General features: G+C 39.0%; 1 pseudogene; it reads right to left on the bottom strand.

Moving 5' to 3' along the window:
• Window positions 1–16,030: 16,030 nt before the first annotated feature.
• Window positions 16,031–17,124, bottom strand: LOC100339818 (zinc finger matrin-type protein 2-like; annotated as a pseudogene).
• Window positions 17,125–17,553: the final 429 nt, after the last annotated feature.

The raw sequence follows: 17,553 nt of genomic DNA, 5'->3' as shown, positions 1-17,553 counted from the left end.
AGTGGTGGGAGTGATGGAGCAAGGACAAAAAGCTTCCCTTGCTTTATTTCTCAACCAGCTCACCACCTCCCACCCCACATTTCCCCCCAGCCTACCAGGCCAAGCCTTACCTGTGAAAAGCCTGTTCAAACCAGCTTAGATCTGCCTAAGGCCCTCCTCATCATGGCCCTTAGCTGCCCTATGCTATATAAACCTGATCTGTAGGAGAGTTCTTGCTCTCTGCCATGTGTTTGTTTTGTGTACACATTGGTAGTGGGCCCCTCTCTTGAATAAACTTGCTTCAGCTGTGAGTTTGTGTCTTGTCTCCTCCTTGTCCTGCTCTTCTTTCCTTACAAGGAGGCAAAAGAAACATAACAATTTCATATTGATCCTGTGGGACATGAGGGTCGTCATGTCCTTTGGAAAGAAACAAAAAGCCTGTGCCTTGGACTTGGTAACCCAGCAAACAATAATTAATACCTCTGGAAGTCACCATGTACCAGGCAAAGAATTTATAAGAATTGCCTCCATTTTGTGTGTGGGAGAAACCATTGTATCCATTTCTCAGACAAAGAAATGGAAGCCCAAGAGTCCAACATCTTACAGCTACTACCTAATGGAATCAGGCTTCAGATCATGGAATCTGGACCCGAAGATCTAGCTTTTATCAGCAGCTGTGCTGTTTGGAGTGTGCTTGTCAGGGCCATTGGACTCAGGACAGTATTTTGCATTTCCAGGTCCATCCTAGTTGTATGCATTTCAGCCCTTATGAGATGCCACAACTTGAATGTTGTCTAGGGCTTTTCTACCCTTCAAGTCAATTTCCATTTTCTGGCTATACATCTAGTGTGTGTTTGCTCCTCACTGTTGATATTCTGATGGAAGGAAAGACCCACAAATCAAGCCATCCATTTTCTTCACCTCTGTGGGCCATGGTCATCCCACTGAGGGTGTCTATAAATGTTGAATGAGTGAAGGGAGTGGGTACCTTCTGTTGACTGGTTCACTTCCCCATTGTGGGGTTTTATATTCTAGATGTCTGGAGAGGAACCTAATTTTGGAGCCACAATGTAAACTGATTTTTTTGAAGTGTCCTACTGAAAGGGGCCTCTGTTTCCAGCTCATTTTGATCACAGAGGGGTATGGAGGAAAGCATGAAGACAAAAAGCCGTGTTCTGCATTTGACTGACATTTCCTGCTAAAAATGCTAATGAGCTAGCTGGGTAACTGGAGTCCCTGATACAGTTCCTGAATTGGTTTGAAAAGAAGTGGCCTGACCCTCGTAAATGAGTTTAACTTGCTTTTTCACATGGATAGAAACTGTCAGTTTTCTGTCATCTAGGCTACGAACAGAGCTCTTCGTGTTGTAGGCACTGGGCAACACATTTTTTTCCCTTGATTTCATCCAAACTCAGCAAAGGCCTTTTTCTCTCCTTGGAAACTCGCACTGTGATGGACACCAAACCAAGCTCCTTCTCCCCTCTCTACCTTTAGTTTACTGCCAAGGTCCTTGTCTTCTCTCTTAAAAAGTCTTTAGTTTCTTCGAGAAATGGAAAGGCTAGGCTTTGCTTTCCATTTCCAAAAATGCATTTGTCTATTGCAGAGCCTGGCTACTCTCACCATCTCCAGGGAGGGTAAGGAGAGAGCGGTACATTTGGAATCTACAGGAGACACCTCTGGAAAGCTCAGAGTTCCAGGGACTGGGTGATATCAGCTGGTGTCCTTTGTGTCCTCAGCTCGCCTCTCTTCCCTTGTTCCAACCCAAAGCAGTGTGACTGGCGGTTTCCTCTCCCCAAGGCTCAGACCTGACCCTGTAGAAGATGCCAGGGGTCCAGGCCTGGGAACGTTAGCTTCTGGTACTTACAATCAAAGGTCAAAACTCACAGCTTTCGCTCTGTCCAGCACCTGGTCTTGCAAAGATGCCGATTTGACCAGCATTGTGTATTCCAGGGTCATTTACATACAGCAAAGGTTTATTTCCTCATTCTCGTTTCCTTTGCACCCTCCTCACCCATAAAAAAACAACATTATTTGATTACTAACTACCAAAGAACCTCTCTCTTTAATCTAACCTACAAATCTCACATGTAAAGAGATCATACAATTTTGGACAAGAAAAGAGAGAACTGATGCTTTCAAGTACAGAGGCCAATAATTACAGTAATTTTCTATTCCTCAAGTCTCTGATTGCCAATATCTTCAGATGGCTTCAAATGTCATTTTGCAGCTTTTGATACAGCGGCACTGATGCTTTTGAGCATTCCAGTAAGTATTGACAATTTACCTTGGCGTAGATGACAGTGTTACTGTTTTATTCAAATGGGAGAAAAACAAAAGTCATTTAAAAACACTAGCTGAATAGAAAGTGATGAATATTCCAGGCAAACCGTTATGTTGAAGCATGCACAGGAGAGATGATTGTATCCATGGTGGGATAAAGTACAAATAGCAGCATCTCCCCTGAAGGGTCCTCGCATACAGATACAAAAGCAATTATGCAATGCAGGTATTTATCCTCTTCAAAAACTTAGTGGAAAATGAGAAGGCATCACTTTGTAGGAAAGTAGTTGAGAAAAAGAAAGCAACTCCAAATGCTATTTGCTGCCCTCAATCTTTTCAAGAACTTCTCTCTGACCTCCAGCACAGATTGAGGGCACCTGCTGGTTTACGATTCTCAAACCCACTTGTTTGGCTGACCTTATCCCATCCACCAGCCTATCAAGCTCCCCAAATACTCTCTCAGGCTTCTCTGACTGGTCTGGTTAGTGCAGTGAAGAAACACTTGCCTTCTCTATTTCTGCTACAGGAACTGCAATCCTCAGCCTCTATCCACCCACTGCAATTATTGTATGATGAGCTGTTATCTGACCTTGGCAGTGACTTTTCCCCATAATATAATGAGAATGACAATTTTGATGCTAATGGTAAATGACTATTTTTAAAACTATTTTGCAGATCAGAATTCCTAACACTCCATTGTGTTAGCCTCAATATTTCTTTTATTATGTTTTTCTCTAATAATTCTTTCGTATAAATTTAGAGTTCCTGAATCCAAAGCACTCAACCTCTCCCTGCTGATGTGCAGAGCTTTTATATTTTAACCTCTGAGTTGTGATTCCATGGCAGAATGCTGTCTCACTTTTAAATTCTAACAATTTGCCAATTTAAAAATGCTGACCAATCATGTTTTGGTATTTCTTCCCTCCCCCTCCATGACAATTCTCTTTTTTCTATTTAAGTGCATTTGTATGATCCCAGAATCTTTATTATTAGGAGTTAGTCTGCTCCTGTTGCTTTTTTCCCACCTGCAATTCTAATCCTCTGTTTGTGACAACATAATCATTTCCACAGCAACCAATTGTGGTTCCAAAGCAAGGAGTAGATTTCAGGTGGGAAATGAGCAACAAGGGGCTGGGGACTCAGAAGAAATAGAAAGATTGCGATTTATATGCAGATTTCTGAAAGGTGGTAAAGCGGAGTGGAAGCCACTGGGCAAGAAGAAATGGGTAATAAAGAAAGAGCATTATTTTAAACAGACTTGAACACACTATTATTTTTTCCCTCCTGGGACTTCACTGGGCATTTCGCTACAGCTGATAGTTGATTTGTTCTGTTCATCATGCTTTATTTATTTATTTATTTATTCATTCATTTTCAGTTTCAGAGGGCTTGACTTGCAGCTGTTTTGGAAGGGCTGTTTATGGTGTCAGAGTCCTGGTGAATGTGCTCACTAGGAATGGATTGGAGAGAAGATGTGTTTAGTGCATGCTCCTATTTTAAGGATGACCTTCAAAAATAACTTTCCAACCTTCAGTTGAATGTGGGAACAGGGCAGGAAAATAACCATCTGGGCCTCACTCTTTCACCCTGGGCTAGCAAGACACAAGCAAGAACATGGGATTTCATGAACAGATTGTGAGAAAAATGAATTGGCAATCTAGGAATTTCAGAAAAGATGGGAGGAGAATACCATTGTGATTCTCTGGTCATCGTATTTCAGAATCACTTAATTCTAGTCATCATTTTTGTTGGCTTTTGGTTTTCGTGAGAAAAGAGTAAAGTGATTTATAAGTTTTATTCTAAAGTTGCATGAATCCACAGTTCATATCTATTGATTCCTCCAGTTTGTAGTGCCACTAGTTAAGTTTGTAGAGCAACAAGGAAACATGCAGTAATTCAGTAACACTGAATTAGAAACACTGTGATATGGAAAGTTCACGAGAGTTCCATCTATTTGGTGTCTATTGCGATGTGAGAGCCTTCCAGACTCACCAGAGTTAAGTCTGTGCAAAGTATGCTATGAGATATCTCCAACTTTGGGCGGTAACTATTCGTGATTGATGAGTAGAAACTAACACCTGTCTCTACCTGAGATGCATTATTTTGTGATAAAGCAACTGAGAACTTTTTTCCTTTATTCTACAAAATCCTTTTAAACCTCAAGCATAGCTAATCCAATTGAAGAGAAAACATCTTTAGGTTTGTGACTGGATCTCAGGTCAAAAAAGGTGTTGGAGGCCACGCTTGCAAGAACTATGGTGATGCAAGAAGTCAAGAGGTTATCAGCCTGAGTCAGCAACAAGAACATTTTGTCTTGAGAACAGACAAGACGTGGTATTATTTGTAGGCAAAAATAACATTAATTGCAAGAAAAGCTCCATCTGTCAGAGGCATGTTCATTAATGGATTAACAAGAAAATAGCTTAGAAAATTTTCTTGCCAATAAAAATTTGAATAAGAATATTTGCAGTGAGAGAAGTGAGAAGATTTTTTTATCTTTGAAAGAATGACACAGACTTCTATAAGAAAAAAATAAGCAATTTATTCACTCTACTTACTTTTCATTCCAATAAATATTGAACAACATAAGTAAATTCCAGTAAAAGTAACATAAATCCAAACCTAACATTGTCATTTAAATCAATTTGAATCAAATATCTGCTTGGACAGCTGGCATATAACAGAATAAACATTTACTTCAAAGTGTCACAAATACATTGGTTTTTATTTAGCTACATCCTCGATGAGTGATTTGGAAATAAAGGTCCCTTCTGTGTGCCAGCAAGAAAATGCTAGGGCACCAAGGGGACAGCTGAGGGCACCTCGGGCAACAGTTAAGGAAATAAAGGCAATTGTGGGTGACAGGAGGCAAATATAAAACACAATCTATATTATTTTACTGAAAATAGGTCCCTTAGAAGAAAAAACCTTTTTTGCTTTAATTATTTTAGTATCTTATCGAATATGCGTATTTTTAACCATGGGTCAGCAATAACCACTTTCACTTCACAGTAATGGGGTCCATACAAAAATGCAAAAAATGGTAGAAATGTAAAATATTCAATATGACAGCAGGGATTTCTCTCTAAAAAAATTTAAATCTCTGGTGTGGTCTTGATTTTCATCTTAATTGAGAATATATTTGTCTAAATGAAGCCATTATTTAGTATCATAAAGCAGTCTTTGGAGAAATAAGAGCTCAACAGGAAAATGGTCTGCTAACCTTGTGGTATCCAGGGAAGAAGCAGTCATTTCTTTCACACCCAGCATGTGTCAGGAAATGAGCCAGTTGCTTTATGGGCAGTGCCACATTTACTCTTTATGGCAACTCTATAAGATATCTATTATTTTCCCTATTTAAAAGTTGAAAAAATGAAACCTTTGGTGATGTTTAATAGGTTACTTAACTTAACACAACGCACAAGTAAAGGAGCTCTGAAACTGAGGTCCATCAGGATAAAGCCCCAAACTGTGAACCCTGTTCTTTCCTCTTATTGCTTTGGCTTTTTGTTTTATAAAATGTTCAAATTGCATGTATCATGATTTTTAACTTTGGTTTGATCAAGCCTGAAATTGTGATCCCTTTATTTTCTCTTATTGTTTTTGCTTTTTTGTTTTATAAAATGTTCAGAGTACATGCACTCCTTTGTTGACTTTGGCCACAACTTATAATTACAGATATGGTGCTCTGTTCGTTATTTTTTATAAAGTCATTTACAACACCACAATACTCTTTTTTAAAAAAAAGATTTATTTAGTCGAAAAGGAGAGTTAAAGAGGGGGAGGGAAGACAAAGAGAGATCTTCCATCCCCTGGTTCACTCCCCAAATGGCTGCAATGGTCAGGGCTGGGCCAGGCTGAAGCCAAGAGGTTAACACGGGTCTCCCAAGTGGGTGCGGGGGCCAAGCACTTGGACCATCTTACACTGCTTTCCAAGGCTCATTAGCAGGGAGTGGGATCAGAAGTGGAGCAGCTGAGAATGGAAGCAGTGCCCATATGGCATGCTGGCATTACAGGTAGAGGCTTAACATCATATGCCACAATGCCAGCCCCCCACCATGCCCTAACCAGCTGTGAGTACTAACCTCCCTTGATGCCTTACAGCTTGACAAATAGTGTCTTGTGTTTATTCTTTGCTTGATGCTTCAAAGGCTCTGTGTTAACTTCTTCATTCAATTTTTGCAATAAATATTGAAGTAAATACTCTTATCACTGTAAAAATGAGAAAATTAAAGCTCCAGATTGGCAGGTAACTCGTTCAAGATCTCAAAATTACTAAATGGCAGAGATGATATTTGTATGTCTGAATAATCCCATCATATGTGTAGTGTTTCATTTAATTGATTTTCATAGCTTTGCTAACTAGCAAAGTAGAATATAATTTCATGCTTTACATTGCTAGTTATTTATCATTTTGCCTTTAAATTCCTTGTTGACATCTGTATCAGTTTGTTATGCTATATGTAAAATGGCCCTCAAATTCAGCATCACAGAGCTCCTAAAACTCCTAAAACAGAGTGATGGGGTGCCAGGAGACTCTTTTAATGTTCTGTGATCTTAGTTCCTGACACAGCGCTCCTAAATCTCTTCGTATTTCCTGGGTGACTGGAGCATCTCTTGTTCTCATGACTCTTGATGGGGGGTGGTGTTCTTTAGAAAGAGGAAGTTATAATTGCAGGCTTGGTACTTTCATCCCCACCCTCAATTCTTCCAAGAGGAGACAGGGGCTGGAAATAGAGCTGACAGGTGATCATGCCTATGTGATGAAGTTGTCATGAAAGTCTCAGAAGTATGGGGTTCTGAGTTCTGCTAATGGGCAAATACAACCACACTCTGGTCAGGTATCACAGTTCAAATCTCCTGGGATGAAAACTTGCACTTGGAATCCTTCCAGACCTCGCCTAATGGCTCTTCATCTGCTTATTTCTATTCTCTGCTGTGTCTTTTATTAATGTAATACACAGGCAACTGTGACTCTATTAGTTCTCTGAGTTGTAACAAACTAATGGAACTGGAGAAGGGTGTCATGGGAGCCTCTAGTTTGAGCTAAGACAGAGAAAATTTCAGGGTAGATTGGGAACACACTGCTTGCTCTTGGCGCCTGCAGTGTTGAGGGGCCGTCATGTGGGACTGAGACTCTTAACTTAGGGGAGATATGCACAAATTCTAGTTAGTGCCAGAATTGAATTGAGTTTTAGAACACTCAGCCACTGTCACATATGGTCACAGAAGTGTTCTGTAGTAAGTTATCAGAGTACTGTAGGGGACACAGTTTTTACCTTGTATACATCAGGACATGTATCTCCTGGAGTAGCAGAGACAAAACAGAACAATAGAAAACATTCAAGACTACTAAAATTTGTGTCCCTAAAATACATTGCTACTTCTCTTCTTGGCCATTTCAAGTCACCATTGAACCCAAATAATGGGATAAGGAAATAGATTCTTCCTTTTATGGGGTAGATTTAACACAACAAATGTCATAGATGCAGAGAGGAGAGACAGGTAAAGAATCAGGGCCAATCAAGTAATTTATAATAATGTCCAGTCAATTTTCCTATTTTTATTTTATTTATATTTTTCATTAGAATTTTAAGAATATTTTTTTTTGTTTCTTTTTTTTTTTTTTTGACAAGCAGAGAGTTAGACAGAGAGAGAGAGAGAGAGAGAGAGAGAGAGAGAAAGGTCTTCCTTTCCATTGGTTCACCACCACCCCCCCCCCCCCCCAAATGGCTGCTACGGCTGGCGCGCATCGCCAATCTGAAGCCAGGAGCCAGGTCCTTCCTCCTGGTCTCCCATGCGGGTGCAGGGCCCAAGCACTTGGACCATCCTCCACTGCCTTCCCTGGCCACAGCAGAGAGCTGGCCTGGAAGAGGGGCAACTGGGACAGAATCCGGCACCCCAACCGGGACTGGAACCTGGGGTGCCGGCACCTCAGGCAGAGGATTAGCCAAGTGAGGAATTGACTGTGTATACAAAAGCTGTTGATTTTTGTGCATTAATTTTATATCCTGCTACTTTGCCAAACTCTTCTATGAGTTTCAATAGTCTCTTTGTAGAGTTCTTTGGATTCCCTAAATAAAGAATCATATCATCTGCAAAAAGGGATAGTTTGAGTTCTTCCTTCCCAGTTTGTATCCTTTTAATTTCTTTTTCTTGCCTAATGGAGCTTGCTAAAACTTCCAGTACTATATTGAATAACAATATTGAGAATGGACCTCCCTGTCTGTCTGGTACCAGATCTCAGTGGAAATCCATTATGCTATATTTAAATATTCCAAGACAGGTAGTATAATGTGCCGAGAGTGTGGCAAGAGTTCCTGTGGGGGCTGTGGGAGCCTACAAGTGGGCCCTCTGCGTAGGCTGGGCACAGAGCTGGTTTCTGCAGGAAGGGCCTTAGTAGAGGCTTGAATAAGGAACTTGGGACAACTGGTTGAAAAGAAAAGTGAGATTTTCTAGGCACAGCAGTTCTATAAGGAAAGATATGGACCAGGAAATAACATGCAGCATGGTGGGAATTGAAGATAATTCATGCTTACTAATGCATGAAACATGGAGTGAAGTAATTCCATTTTCTGATTTCCTCTGTCTTCATGGCCATTGAGGAAACAAACAAACAATAAAACTTGAACTAGTTCTTTTTATGGGTAATGAGACCAATATAATAACAATAATAATATAAAATTTAAAAAACAGCCTCGTTCTTTTTCCTCTCTCCAAAGAGTGTCCTGACATCATCTACTTGGAATTTCACTTTCCTCCTGGTTCCTAGCTCCAATATGTAGAGGGGTCAGTGAGGGCTGTGTGATGAAGAAACCAAGATCCAGAAAGTGTAGGAAACAGAGTGACTAGCCTGTACAGTTGAGAGTCTGGAAGAGTTTGGGAGGTAGGCTGTGGGCGTGAGAAGGAAATCTTGGGTGATTAAGAATCATCCATGTGATAAAGGCAATGATGTGGCTGGATTTTCAACAAGATTTTAACAGTGCATTACTCATATCTCTCCATGCTCAATCACTCATACATTTTTCTTTAATGTAGAGACTGATTTAGAGGTTTCTGTTAGACTGCTTTGCCTAGGAATATGTGTCTTTCATATATGAGTGACCTACAAAAATTCCATGGAAAATCTGCTTTATGGTAAAAAAAGAAACAACTACAAATGTTATAAAGTTTGCAGCAAAATAAACATATTTTTAAATTCCACTTTCCATGAAATTTCTGAAGTACCCTGTATTTACAGGCATATACTTTTTAACACACATTTTGAAATTTTAGGAATGGTTGTTTCCATATCCAGTTTCCATATTTTCCCTGAAGAGTACTGGTATTCCCTATTACTGTGATGATATCCATTACAGAGTCAAAAAGAATTTCCAATAATTGTAGTAAGTATTTCTGATTTAAATTATCTTCAAAGATGATTAAAAGAAATGAATCTAAGTAGTAAAAATTCTTTGTACATTGAAACCTGAAAGAGAAGAGAAGACATTCCCCTGCTTATATATGTAAATACCAATCCACATATTTTGAGCTCAATTCTGCTTCAATGGACTGAAAATTGCATATACTGCATTGAATTGCATTTAAAACTTTGAATTATTTTCTCAACATCAATACATCTTCAAAGAAACTGATATGGGAAAAATCAGACATATGAAAGTCATTGAATTTCAATCAGCAATTCATTACACAGATTTCAAATGTGGAAGCAATTACTTCTAAGTTTTATTGGAATTGAGTTATATTTGGGCAATACAAAAGATTATGTGCAGTCTTAAGCCATCTTATGGCCTGGAAGGAAGCCTAACCCTTACCAGCTGTATTCTGGCTTGGTTTTCTTTCTTCTTTTAAAAAAGATTTTTAGATTTATTTATTTGAGAGATAGAATCACAAAAAGAGAGAGGTAGAGGCAGAGAGAAAGGTATTCCATCGTTGAGTCACTCCCCAAATGGCTGCAATGACCAGAGCTGAGCCAATCCGAAGCCAGGAGCCAGGAGCTTCTTCTGGGTCTCCCACATGGGTGCAGGGGCCCAAGCACTTGGGCCATCTTCTACTGCTTTTTCAGGCCATAGTTGAGAGCTGGATCCATAGAGGAGTAGTCAGGATATGAACTGGTGCCCATATGGGATGCAGGCACCACGGGCAGAGGATTAGTCCAGTATACCACAGTACCAGCCCCTCCTGCTTAGTTTCAACTGCTACTCCACCTGTGGGTTTCCTAAACAAATAGTCCCTCTTTTCATAGCCACAAATGTTTTCAATACTTATCTGTTTTGCTTCATAATATTTGAAGAAACTATGTGATTTATCGGTTACTGATATTTTAAAGTTCAATTCAATGGAATTCCTATAAAGTCTAATAATTCAGACGGTTTTTGATGAAGTCATGAAAAAATTGATGAAAAGAATAGGGAATCTGAACTGGAAGTGCATAGCTTTCATTTCAGGAAGCAAATTACATGTTTTTAACTTACAAAAAAGTTCTTAAGTCTTCAGGTCAGCTTCATCATTTTAAAATGTGAAATTATGTGAAAGTGGAATGTAAGGCAAAGGGGTAGGTGGCATGTAGTTATATGTCACATGGGGACAGATGCTATTCAAGAATTGCCAAGATAATTCAACCAGCTGTTTATGTTTGACACAAAACCACAGGCTTAGGGCAGCTCTGTGTCAACTTAAATAGTTTTACCAAGTACAGATATAAATAGCTTCTGTCTGATGTAACAGAACAACCCAAGTTTAGGCCTTGTTTATGAGCATTTTCCCAATTATCTAATCCGAGAATGTTACCATCTCATAAATACTCTAATTTCCAAAAATGTTCTTTGAGCCAGTCATGAAATCTCACTGGCTTTCTATTAGTTTTGAGTTAAACAAATCTTTCAGATATGATCATTTATATTTGTGTACAAGACATGATTTTACTTTTTTAAAAATTGTACTTTAGCACTCCCCTATCCCCTCAAAAATCTGGATACGATAGAGATACGACAGAGAGTGGCCAGGTGAGATTTTTGGTGTAAAGAAAGGTTGCAGATTGGGTTCGAATTAAGATGAATAAAAGACCATTCCAAAAACAGATCGGAGAGTAATATGGAAGCAAGACATCTGAACTCTGTTACAAATGAAATTTTTGTGTCAATAAAACACTTCATTATTCCAGAATGTCCCATTTCTAATATGTTTGCTCTATATTTCTAGAGAATGGAGAAATGAAATTGCTTTGGTTATAATGGTGCCATATGGATGTTAATATTAAACATAGTAGACATGAAATTTATGGGCAATTAGTGAAATTTCAGGAATTAAGAGACAAAAATAGATTTCAAAGCTAGTTTTAGTTTGTGAGACACTTTCTTTAAATGCCTAACCTAAAAAATCAAAACTCAAAAGAACAAATAAAATGATTTGTGTTATCTATAATTCCTATACAATTAAAGTTTCAAATAACCCAAAAATTTTCCCAAGAAAATTGATTGAGTTTTTAACAAAGGTTTGATCCTTTAGCCATGCCAATGAAATAAACATTTCTATTTGAAAAAAAAAATCCTTTATGTACTTTTGATTAAATGAGATTGGGCGTGTTCAGCGTGGTATGGCTGCAGGCTATGTATTTTTGATTAGAAGAAAACGTATCATTATTTATCAATATCTCATGATTATAGTTGTTAGCTGTGCTAACAATATGACACTAAACTACCTGGACAACACTTAAGGTGTATCTCATTGAATTATACGTCATTGGATCGTGTGGGTAGTACATAAGGCCATCTTAGTAATATATAGGTTATGTGTTTCAACAGAGAATCTGTCTTCCTGTGATGCATGGAGAATTTGAGGCACATATGATTTACAGTACATAAAAGACTAATAATAATAACATTATATGAAGACATAACAAATACCTTCTGGAAAGTACAATAATTGGGTATATGTCTTTAGATTTATTAATCTCTTCAGTTATTTGTGTCAAGCAAATACTAATGCAAGGAAGATGTTCATTTTTTCTGATACGTTTGTACATTAAAAATCATGTGAAGGCCGGCGCTGCGGCTCAATAGGCTAATCCTCCGCCTGCGGCGCCAGCACCCGGGTTCTAGTCCCAGTCTCGGCGCCGGATTCTGTCCCGGTTGCTCCTCTTCCAGCCCAGCTCTCTGCTGTGGCCCAGGAGTGCAGTGGAGGATGGCCCAGGTCATTGGGCCTTGCACCCGCATAGGGGACCAGGAGAAGCACCTGGCTCCTGGCTTCGAATCAGCGTGGTGCGCCGACTGCAGCAGCCATTGGGGGGTGAACCAATGGAAAAAGAAGACCTTTCTCTTTGAATCTCTCTCTCTCATTGTCCACTCTGCCTGTCCAAAAAAAAAAAAAAAAAAAAAAATCATGTGAATTGCAACAAGATTATTTATCTTCAAATTGAATGTGTGGTGTGATGGCCTGTTGGCATTAAATGTAGTAAACAGAAATGATTAAGCAACAAATATTTTGAAAACAAGTAGATGTTTGCTGCGGCTGTGCTATTGACCAAGAGGTAAGACTCAGAACCTACACGACTTTGAATGAACACTTGTGATTTACTAAGAATAGATTTGTCCAGTGTTGAGTGAAATAATTGATTCAATGTTCCCTACAGAGAATTCTGATTCCTGAATGTTGTGGGGTTACATAGCTCCACAATGAATTGCACATAGTAGCTACAAAGTGAATCTCCAGTGAATGATGAATGGGTATTGAAGAATATCCTTTTGAGAAGACCTGTGTTTTGTTAGGCTCACTTGATGTTCTGGGAGAATTGTTTTTCTTTTAGAGTATGTAGAGATTATGTCATATTTTCTCTTTTAATTTTACTTTCTTGTAGCAAGAACACTTAACATGAGATCTAATATCTAGATGATTTTTTGAGTGCAAAATACTTTATTATTGTCTATAGATATAGCAATCCATGGAAAAACTTTAGAATTTATTTATCTTGTTTAATAAGCTCCCTTCCCCTATCTCAGAGCCCATGGATACTAGCTCACACTCTGATTCTGTGAGTTTTTGACTATTTTATGTACCTCCTGTAAGTGGATCATGCAATTATTTGTCCTTCTGTGACTACTTTGCTCTATTTAATGTAATTTCCTCAAGGTTTGTCCATGTTCCCACATATTTCAGAACTTCTTTTTCAGATTGAATATTTGGGGCCAGTGCTGTGGCATAGTGGGTAAAGCCGCAGCCTGCAGTGCTGGAATCCCATATGGGCACCAGTTTGATTGCTCCACTTCCAATCTAGCTCTCTGCTATGGCCTGGGAAAGCAGTAGAAGATGGCTCAAGTCTTTGGTCCCCTGCACCCACGTGGGAGATTGGTGCAGCTCCGGTTGCAGCCATCTGGGGAATGAACCATCAGATGGAAGACCTCTCTCTCTCTGACTTTCCTTCTCTCTCTGTGTAACTCTGACTGTCAAATAAATAAATAAATAAACAAATCTTTTTAAAAAAAGACTGAATGGTGTGCCCAGCATTGTGGTATAGCAGTTGAAAGCTGATGCTGGAAATGCTAGCATCCCATAAGGGTGCCAGTTCAAGACCTGGCTGCTCTACTTCTGACCTAGTTCCCTATTAGTAGCCTGTGAAAAGCACGAAGATTGGCCCAATTATTTGGGCCCCTGCCAAACATGTGGGGCACTCAAGTGGGGCTCCTGGCTCTTGGTTCCTGGCTTCAGCCTTGCCCAGCAATTACTGTTGTGGATATCTGTGGAGGGAACCAGCAGCTGGACGGTCTCCTTTTCTGTCTCTTCCTCTCTCTGTAATCCTCTATAATTCAATTAAATAAATAAATCTTTAAAAATAAAAGATTGTAAAGCACTCCATTATATTTATATACTACATTTTCTCTATCCATTCATTTAACCATTAACATTTTGCATTGTTTCTTCATTTTGGCTATAGTGAATATTATTGCAATGAATGTGAAAGTACTAGTAGCTCTTTTAGATCCTGCTTTAAATTATTTTGGATAAATACCTGTAAATGTGATTCTGGATCATGTGGTGATTATATTTTAGATTTTTTAAGAAACTCCAATCCTGTTTGCCATGAAAAGATTACACAGTTTTGCATTCCCACCCACAGGGTGTAAGGCTCCCATTTTCTCCATATCCTTGCCAATTCTTGGTGTCTTGGTTGTTTTGTTCTATTTTTGATAATAGCTATTCTGAGGAGTCTGAGGTTCTATCTTAATGTGACTTTGATTTGTATCTCCATATAACTAATGACAGTGAACATTCTTCATGTGCCTGTTTGCCATTTGTTTGTCTTTGGAGAAACATCTCATCATGTGCTTATACAATCTTTCATCTGGGTAATTAGCTTTATTTATGCTATTAAACTATAGGCATTCCTTCTATAGTTGACAGGTAAACCCTTAATGGATGTATGAATTGCAAATATTTTCACCATTCTGTAGGTTACCATTTAAGTCTGTTGATTGTTTCCTGAATAAGAAAAGCAAAAGGGAAAAGAAAATCAAAGCTGGAGATGTTATGCTTGCTGATTTCAAAATATATGAGAAATCTACAGTTGGCCAAATGATATGATAATTGCATAAAGAAGGACACATAGATTTATAAGATGGAGAGTTCAGAAATAACTATTGGTGTGTATGTTCGCCTGATCTTCAATAACGATGTCAAGAATACACAATGGGGAATTATGGTGTTTTTAACAAATAATATTAGGAAAGCTGCATAATCTGATGCAAAAGAATGAACTTGGACCCTTATCTTACATTATAGACAAAAATGAACTCAAAATGAGTTAAAGACTTGGACAGAACTCTTAGAAGAATATGTAGGGGAGGTGATGACTTCATGGTTGACACCTAAAGCAAAGGCAAAAAAACCCCAAAACAATAAATGGGAGTACATCAGAATAGAAAGCTTCTGCATAGTAAATAGAGCAATAAACGGAACACATGGAAGTATTTGATCCTCTGGAATTATGCAAAAATACTGCAGTGTAGCATGAGAATTGCATACTGATATTAAAATATGGGTCAATGTATTTCAATGTACAAGGAATACTTTTGGACAGTTCTTATCAGTATTCAGTGTGCTTTAGTTTTGGATAATAATTTAGATTAAGAAATATAAAGCAAATTAGAAGTGAAAATGTTCTGTTGTCTTTTCTCCACACTTGTTAAACCCTGGATCAGGGCATGTCATTAGGTAGTAGAGGTAAATTCTACTTCTCGTCCTTATTTATTATTAAGACTATATAGCTTCTCCAAACATAAGTTGTTTTCCTTTATCATCTAACATAATTAAATGCTTATTATTAATGTATACTTGAATAGCTTCAAAATGCATCTGGTATATATAGGAATGTAGAAGGTATTATGTACATTACTTTTACAAATTCTGTGAGGAGATAGAGTAGGTGTTACCAATACTCAATAGATAAGAAAACATAGATAATGCGTGATTTGGATATTTTCAAAAAATGCATTATGATGATATAAAACCAACAAGGGTTGGATCCTGGTCCTCTCAACTCTGAGGCTTGAATACCACATTTTCTGTGAAGTGTGTTCACAGAAAGGGAACACACAGAAGTGCGTTTTTTGTTTGTTTGTTTGTTTTGTTTTATTGGGAACTCAGATGGGCAGAGGTCCTGTGACTCCAGCGATAAACTGAGGCTCAAGGAATATGCCATAGCATTACCTCTGCATCCTGTGCCCTCTCCCAAGGTAGAGGGAAATTACAAACACCCACCCTCTAGCCCTCCCCACTGACACTCTTAAGGATTTTCCCCAGTACCCAAAAAGAAGTATTTCCCCTACCCCCAACACATACACACACGAAGTTCGGTCCAGCATAGGCCAAAATTAGGCCAAGTATAGAAAGCGTCAGTAACTTTTCTTCGTGGAACCAAAGCCAGAGAAGCCCATCACAGCTGCCATCTCATCATCCTCTTCAAATGTCAAGCCCTCCTCAGACCTCCTTTTCTTCTCCTTCTGTTTCTCTTTCTTGTAGGCTTTAGCCTTTTCCTCTTCTTCTCTGAGCTCCTCATCCTTTCCTCAAAATCATAATCCTTCTGCTTCTCTTCCATCTTCTTCTTGTTGACCTCAAACCGCTTCTTCACCTGATCCAGTGTAGAACGTTCCACACGCAGAGACATGCCCAGGTTTCGCTGATGTTTCTTTCCGTTAATGTGATCCAGGAAACTGATGGAATCCTTCCCCACACAGTTGCAGACGTTGCAATAATATCCTCCCATCTCAGACTGTGGGGTGGTCTTGGCAATGACAATTGTCTTCCCAAGCTTAGATTCCAGGTCCACTTTGTAGTCTCTGTGTCGCAGAAGTTCCCGCTTGACCGGCTGCACTGGTTTTTCATTCCTTCTTTTTTTTTTTTTTTTTTTTTTTTTTTTTTTTTTTTTTTTTTTTTTTTTTTCAGGCAGAGTGGACAGTGAGAGAGAGAGACAGAGAGAAAGGTCTTCCTTTGCCGTTGGTTCACCCTTCAATGGCTGCTGCGGCTGGCGCACCACGCTGATCCAAAGGCGGGAGCCAGGTGCTTCTCCTGGTCTCCCATGGGGTGCAGGGCCCAAGCACTTGGGCCATCCTCCACTGCACTCCCAGGCCACAGCAGAGAGCTGGCTTGGAAGAGGGGCAACCGGGACAGAATCCGGCACCCCGACCGGGACTAGAACCCAGTGTGCCGGCGCTGCAAGGCAGAGGATTAGCCTAGTGAGCTGCGGCATCCTTCTTCTCCCTCTCTTCCGTGAGCCTCTTCTAGGCAAACTTTTCATATTCATCTTTGTCCCACTTTCGGCGAAAGTCCAAGTTTTTTTGTCCCGCTGCCCGATGCCATCTTCACAGCCTTTTTTTTTTTTTTCTGATTGAACTCTTCTTTATTAGCAGCACACCTGATCTGAGTGATAAACTGAAAGATTTAACCTTTATTTGCTCAAATGTGTCAAGATGCCACAAGAATTTTGAATATCAAATTGAAGTGAAAGTTCAATAGTTTTATTATTATAATTGCATTTCATTCTGAAGAGTGTAAAAGCATACTTGTAAAAATAGAATAATCACATATTTGTTGAACTCATAAAGAGCAGGGTCAAAGTAGAATATTAAGCAATCTAAGTTAAACATTAAAAATATATCCAAAACTATAATAAAAGGGAGAAACATTTAAAGTGACAATTAATGCAAAGGCAACTCTTTTGTGAGTGTGACTTCTGTGTAGAAAATTAAGGTGGGCAGTACAGATTTTAGATAAAATTGTGAACCTAAAAAATGGAAATATGTT

This window comes from Oryctolagus cuniculus, chromosome 10, assembly GCF_964237555.1.
Source record: "Oryctolagus cuniculus chromosome 10, mOryCun1.1, whole genome shotgun sequence".
In the NCBI taxonomy this organism is placed as follows: domain Eukaryota; kingdom Metazoa; phylum Chordata; class Mammalia; order Lagomorpha; family Leporidae; genus Oryctolagus; species Oryctolagus cuniculus.
The sequence above is the reverse complement of the archived record's forward strand: the minus strand, read 5'-3'. Positions and strand labels throughout refer to the sequence as shown.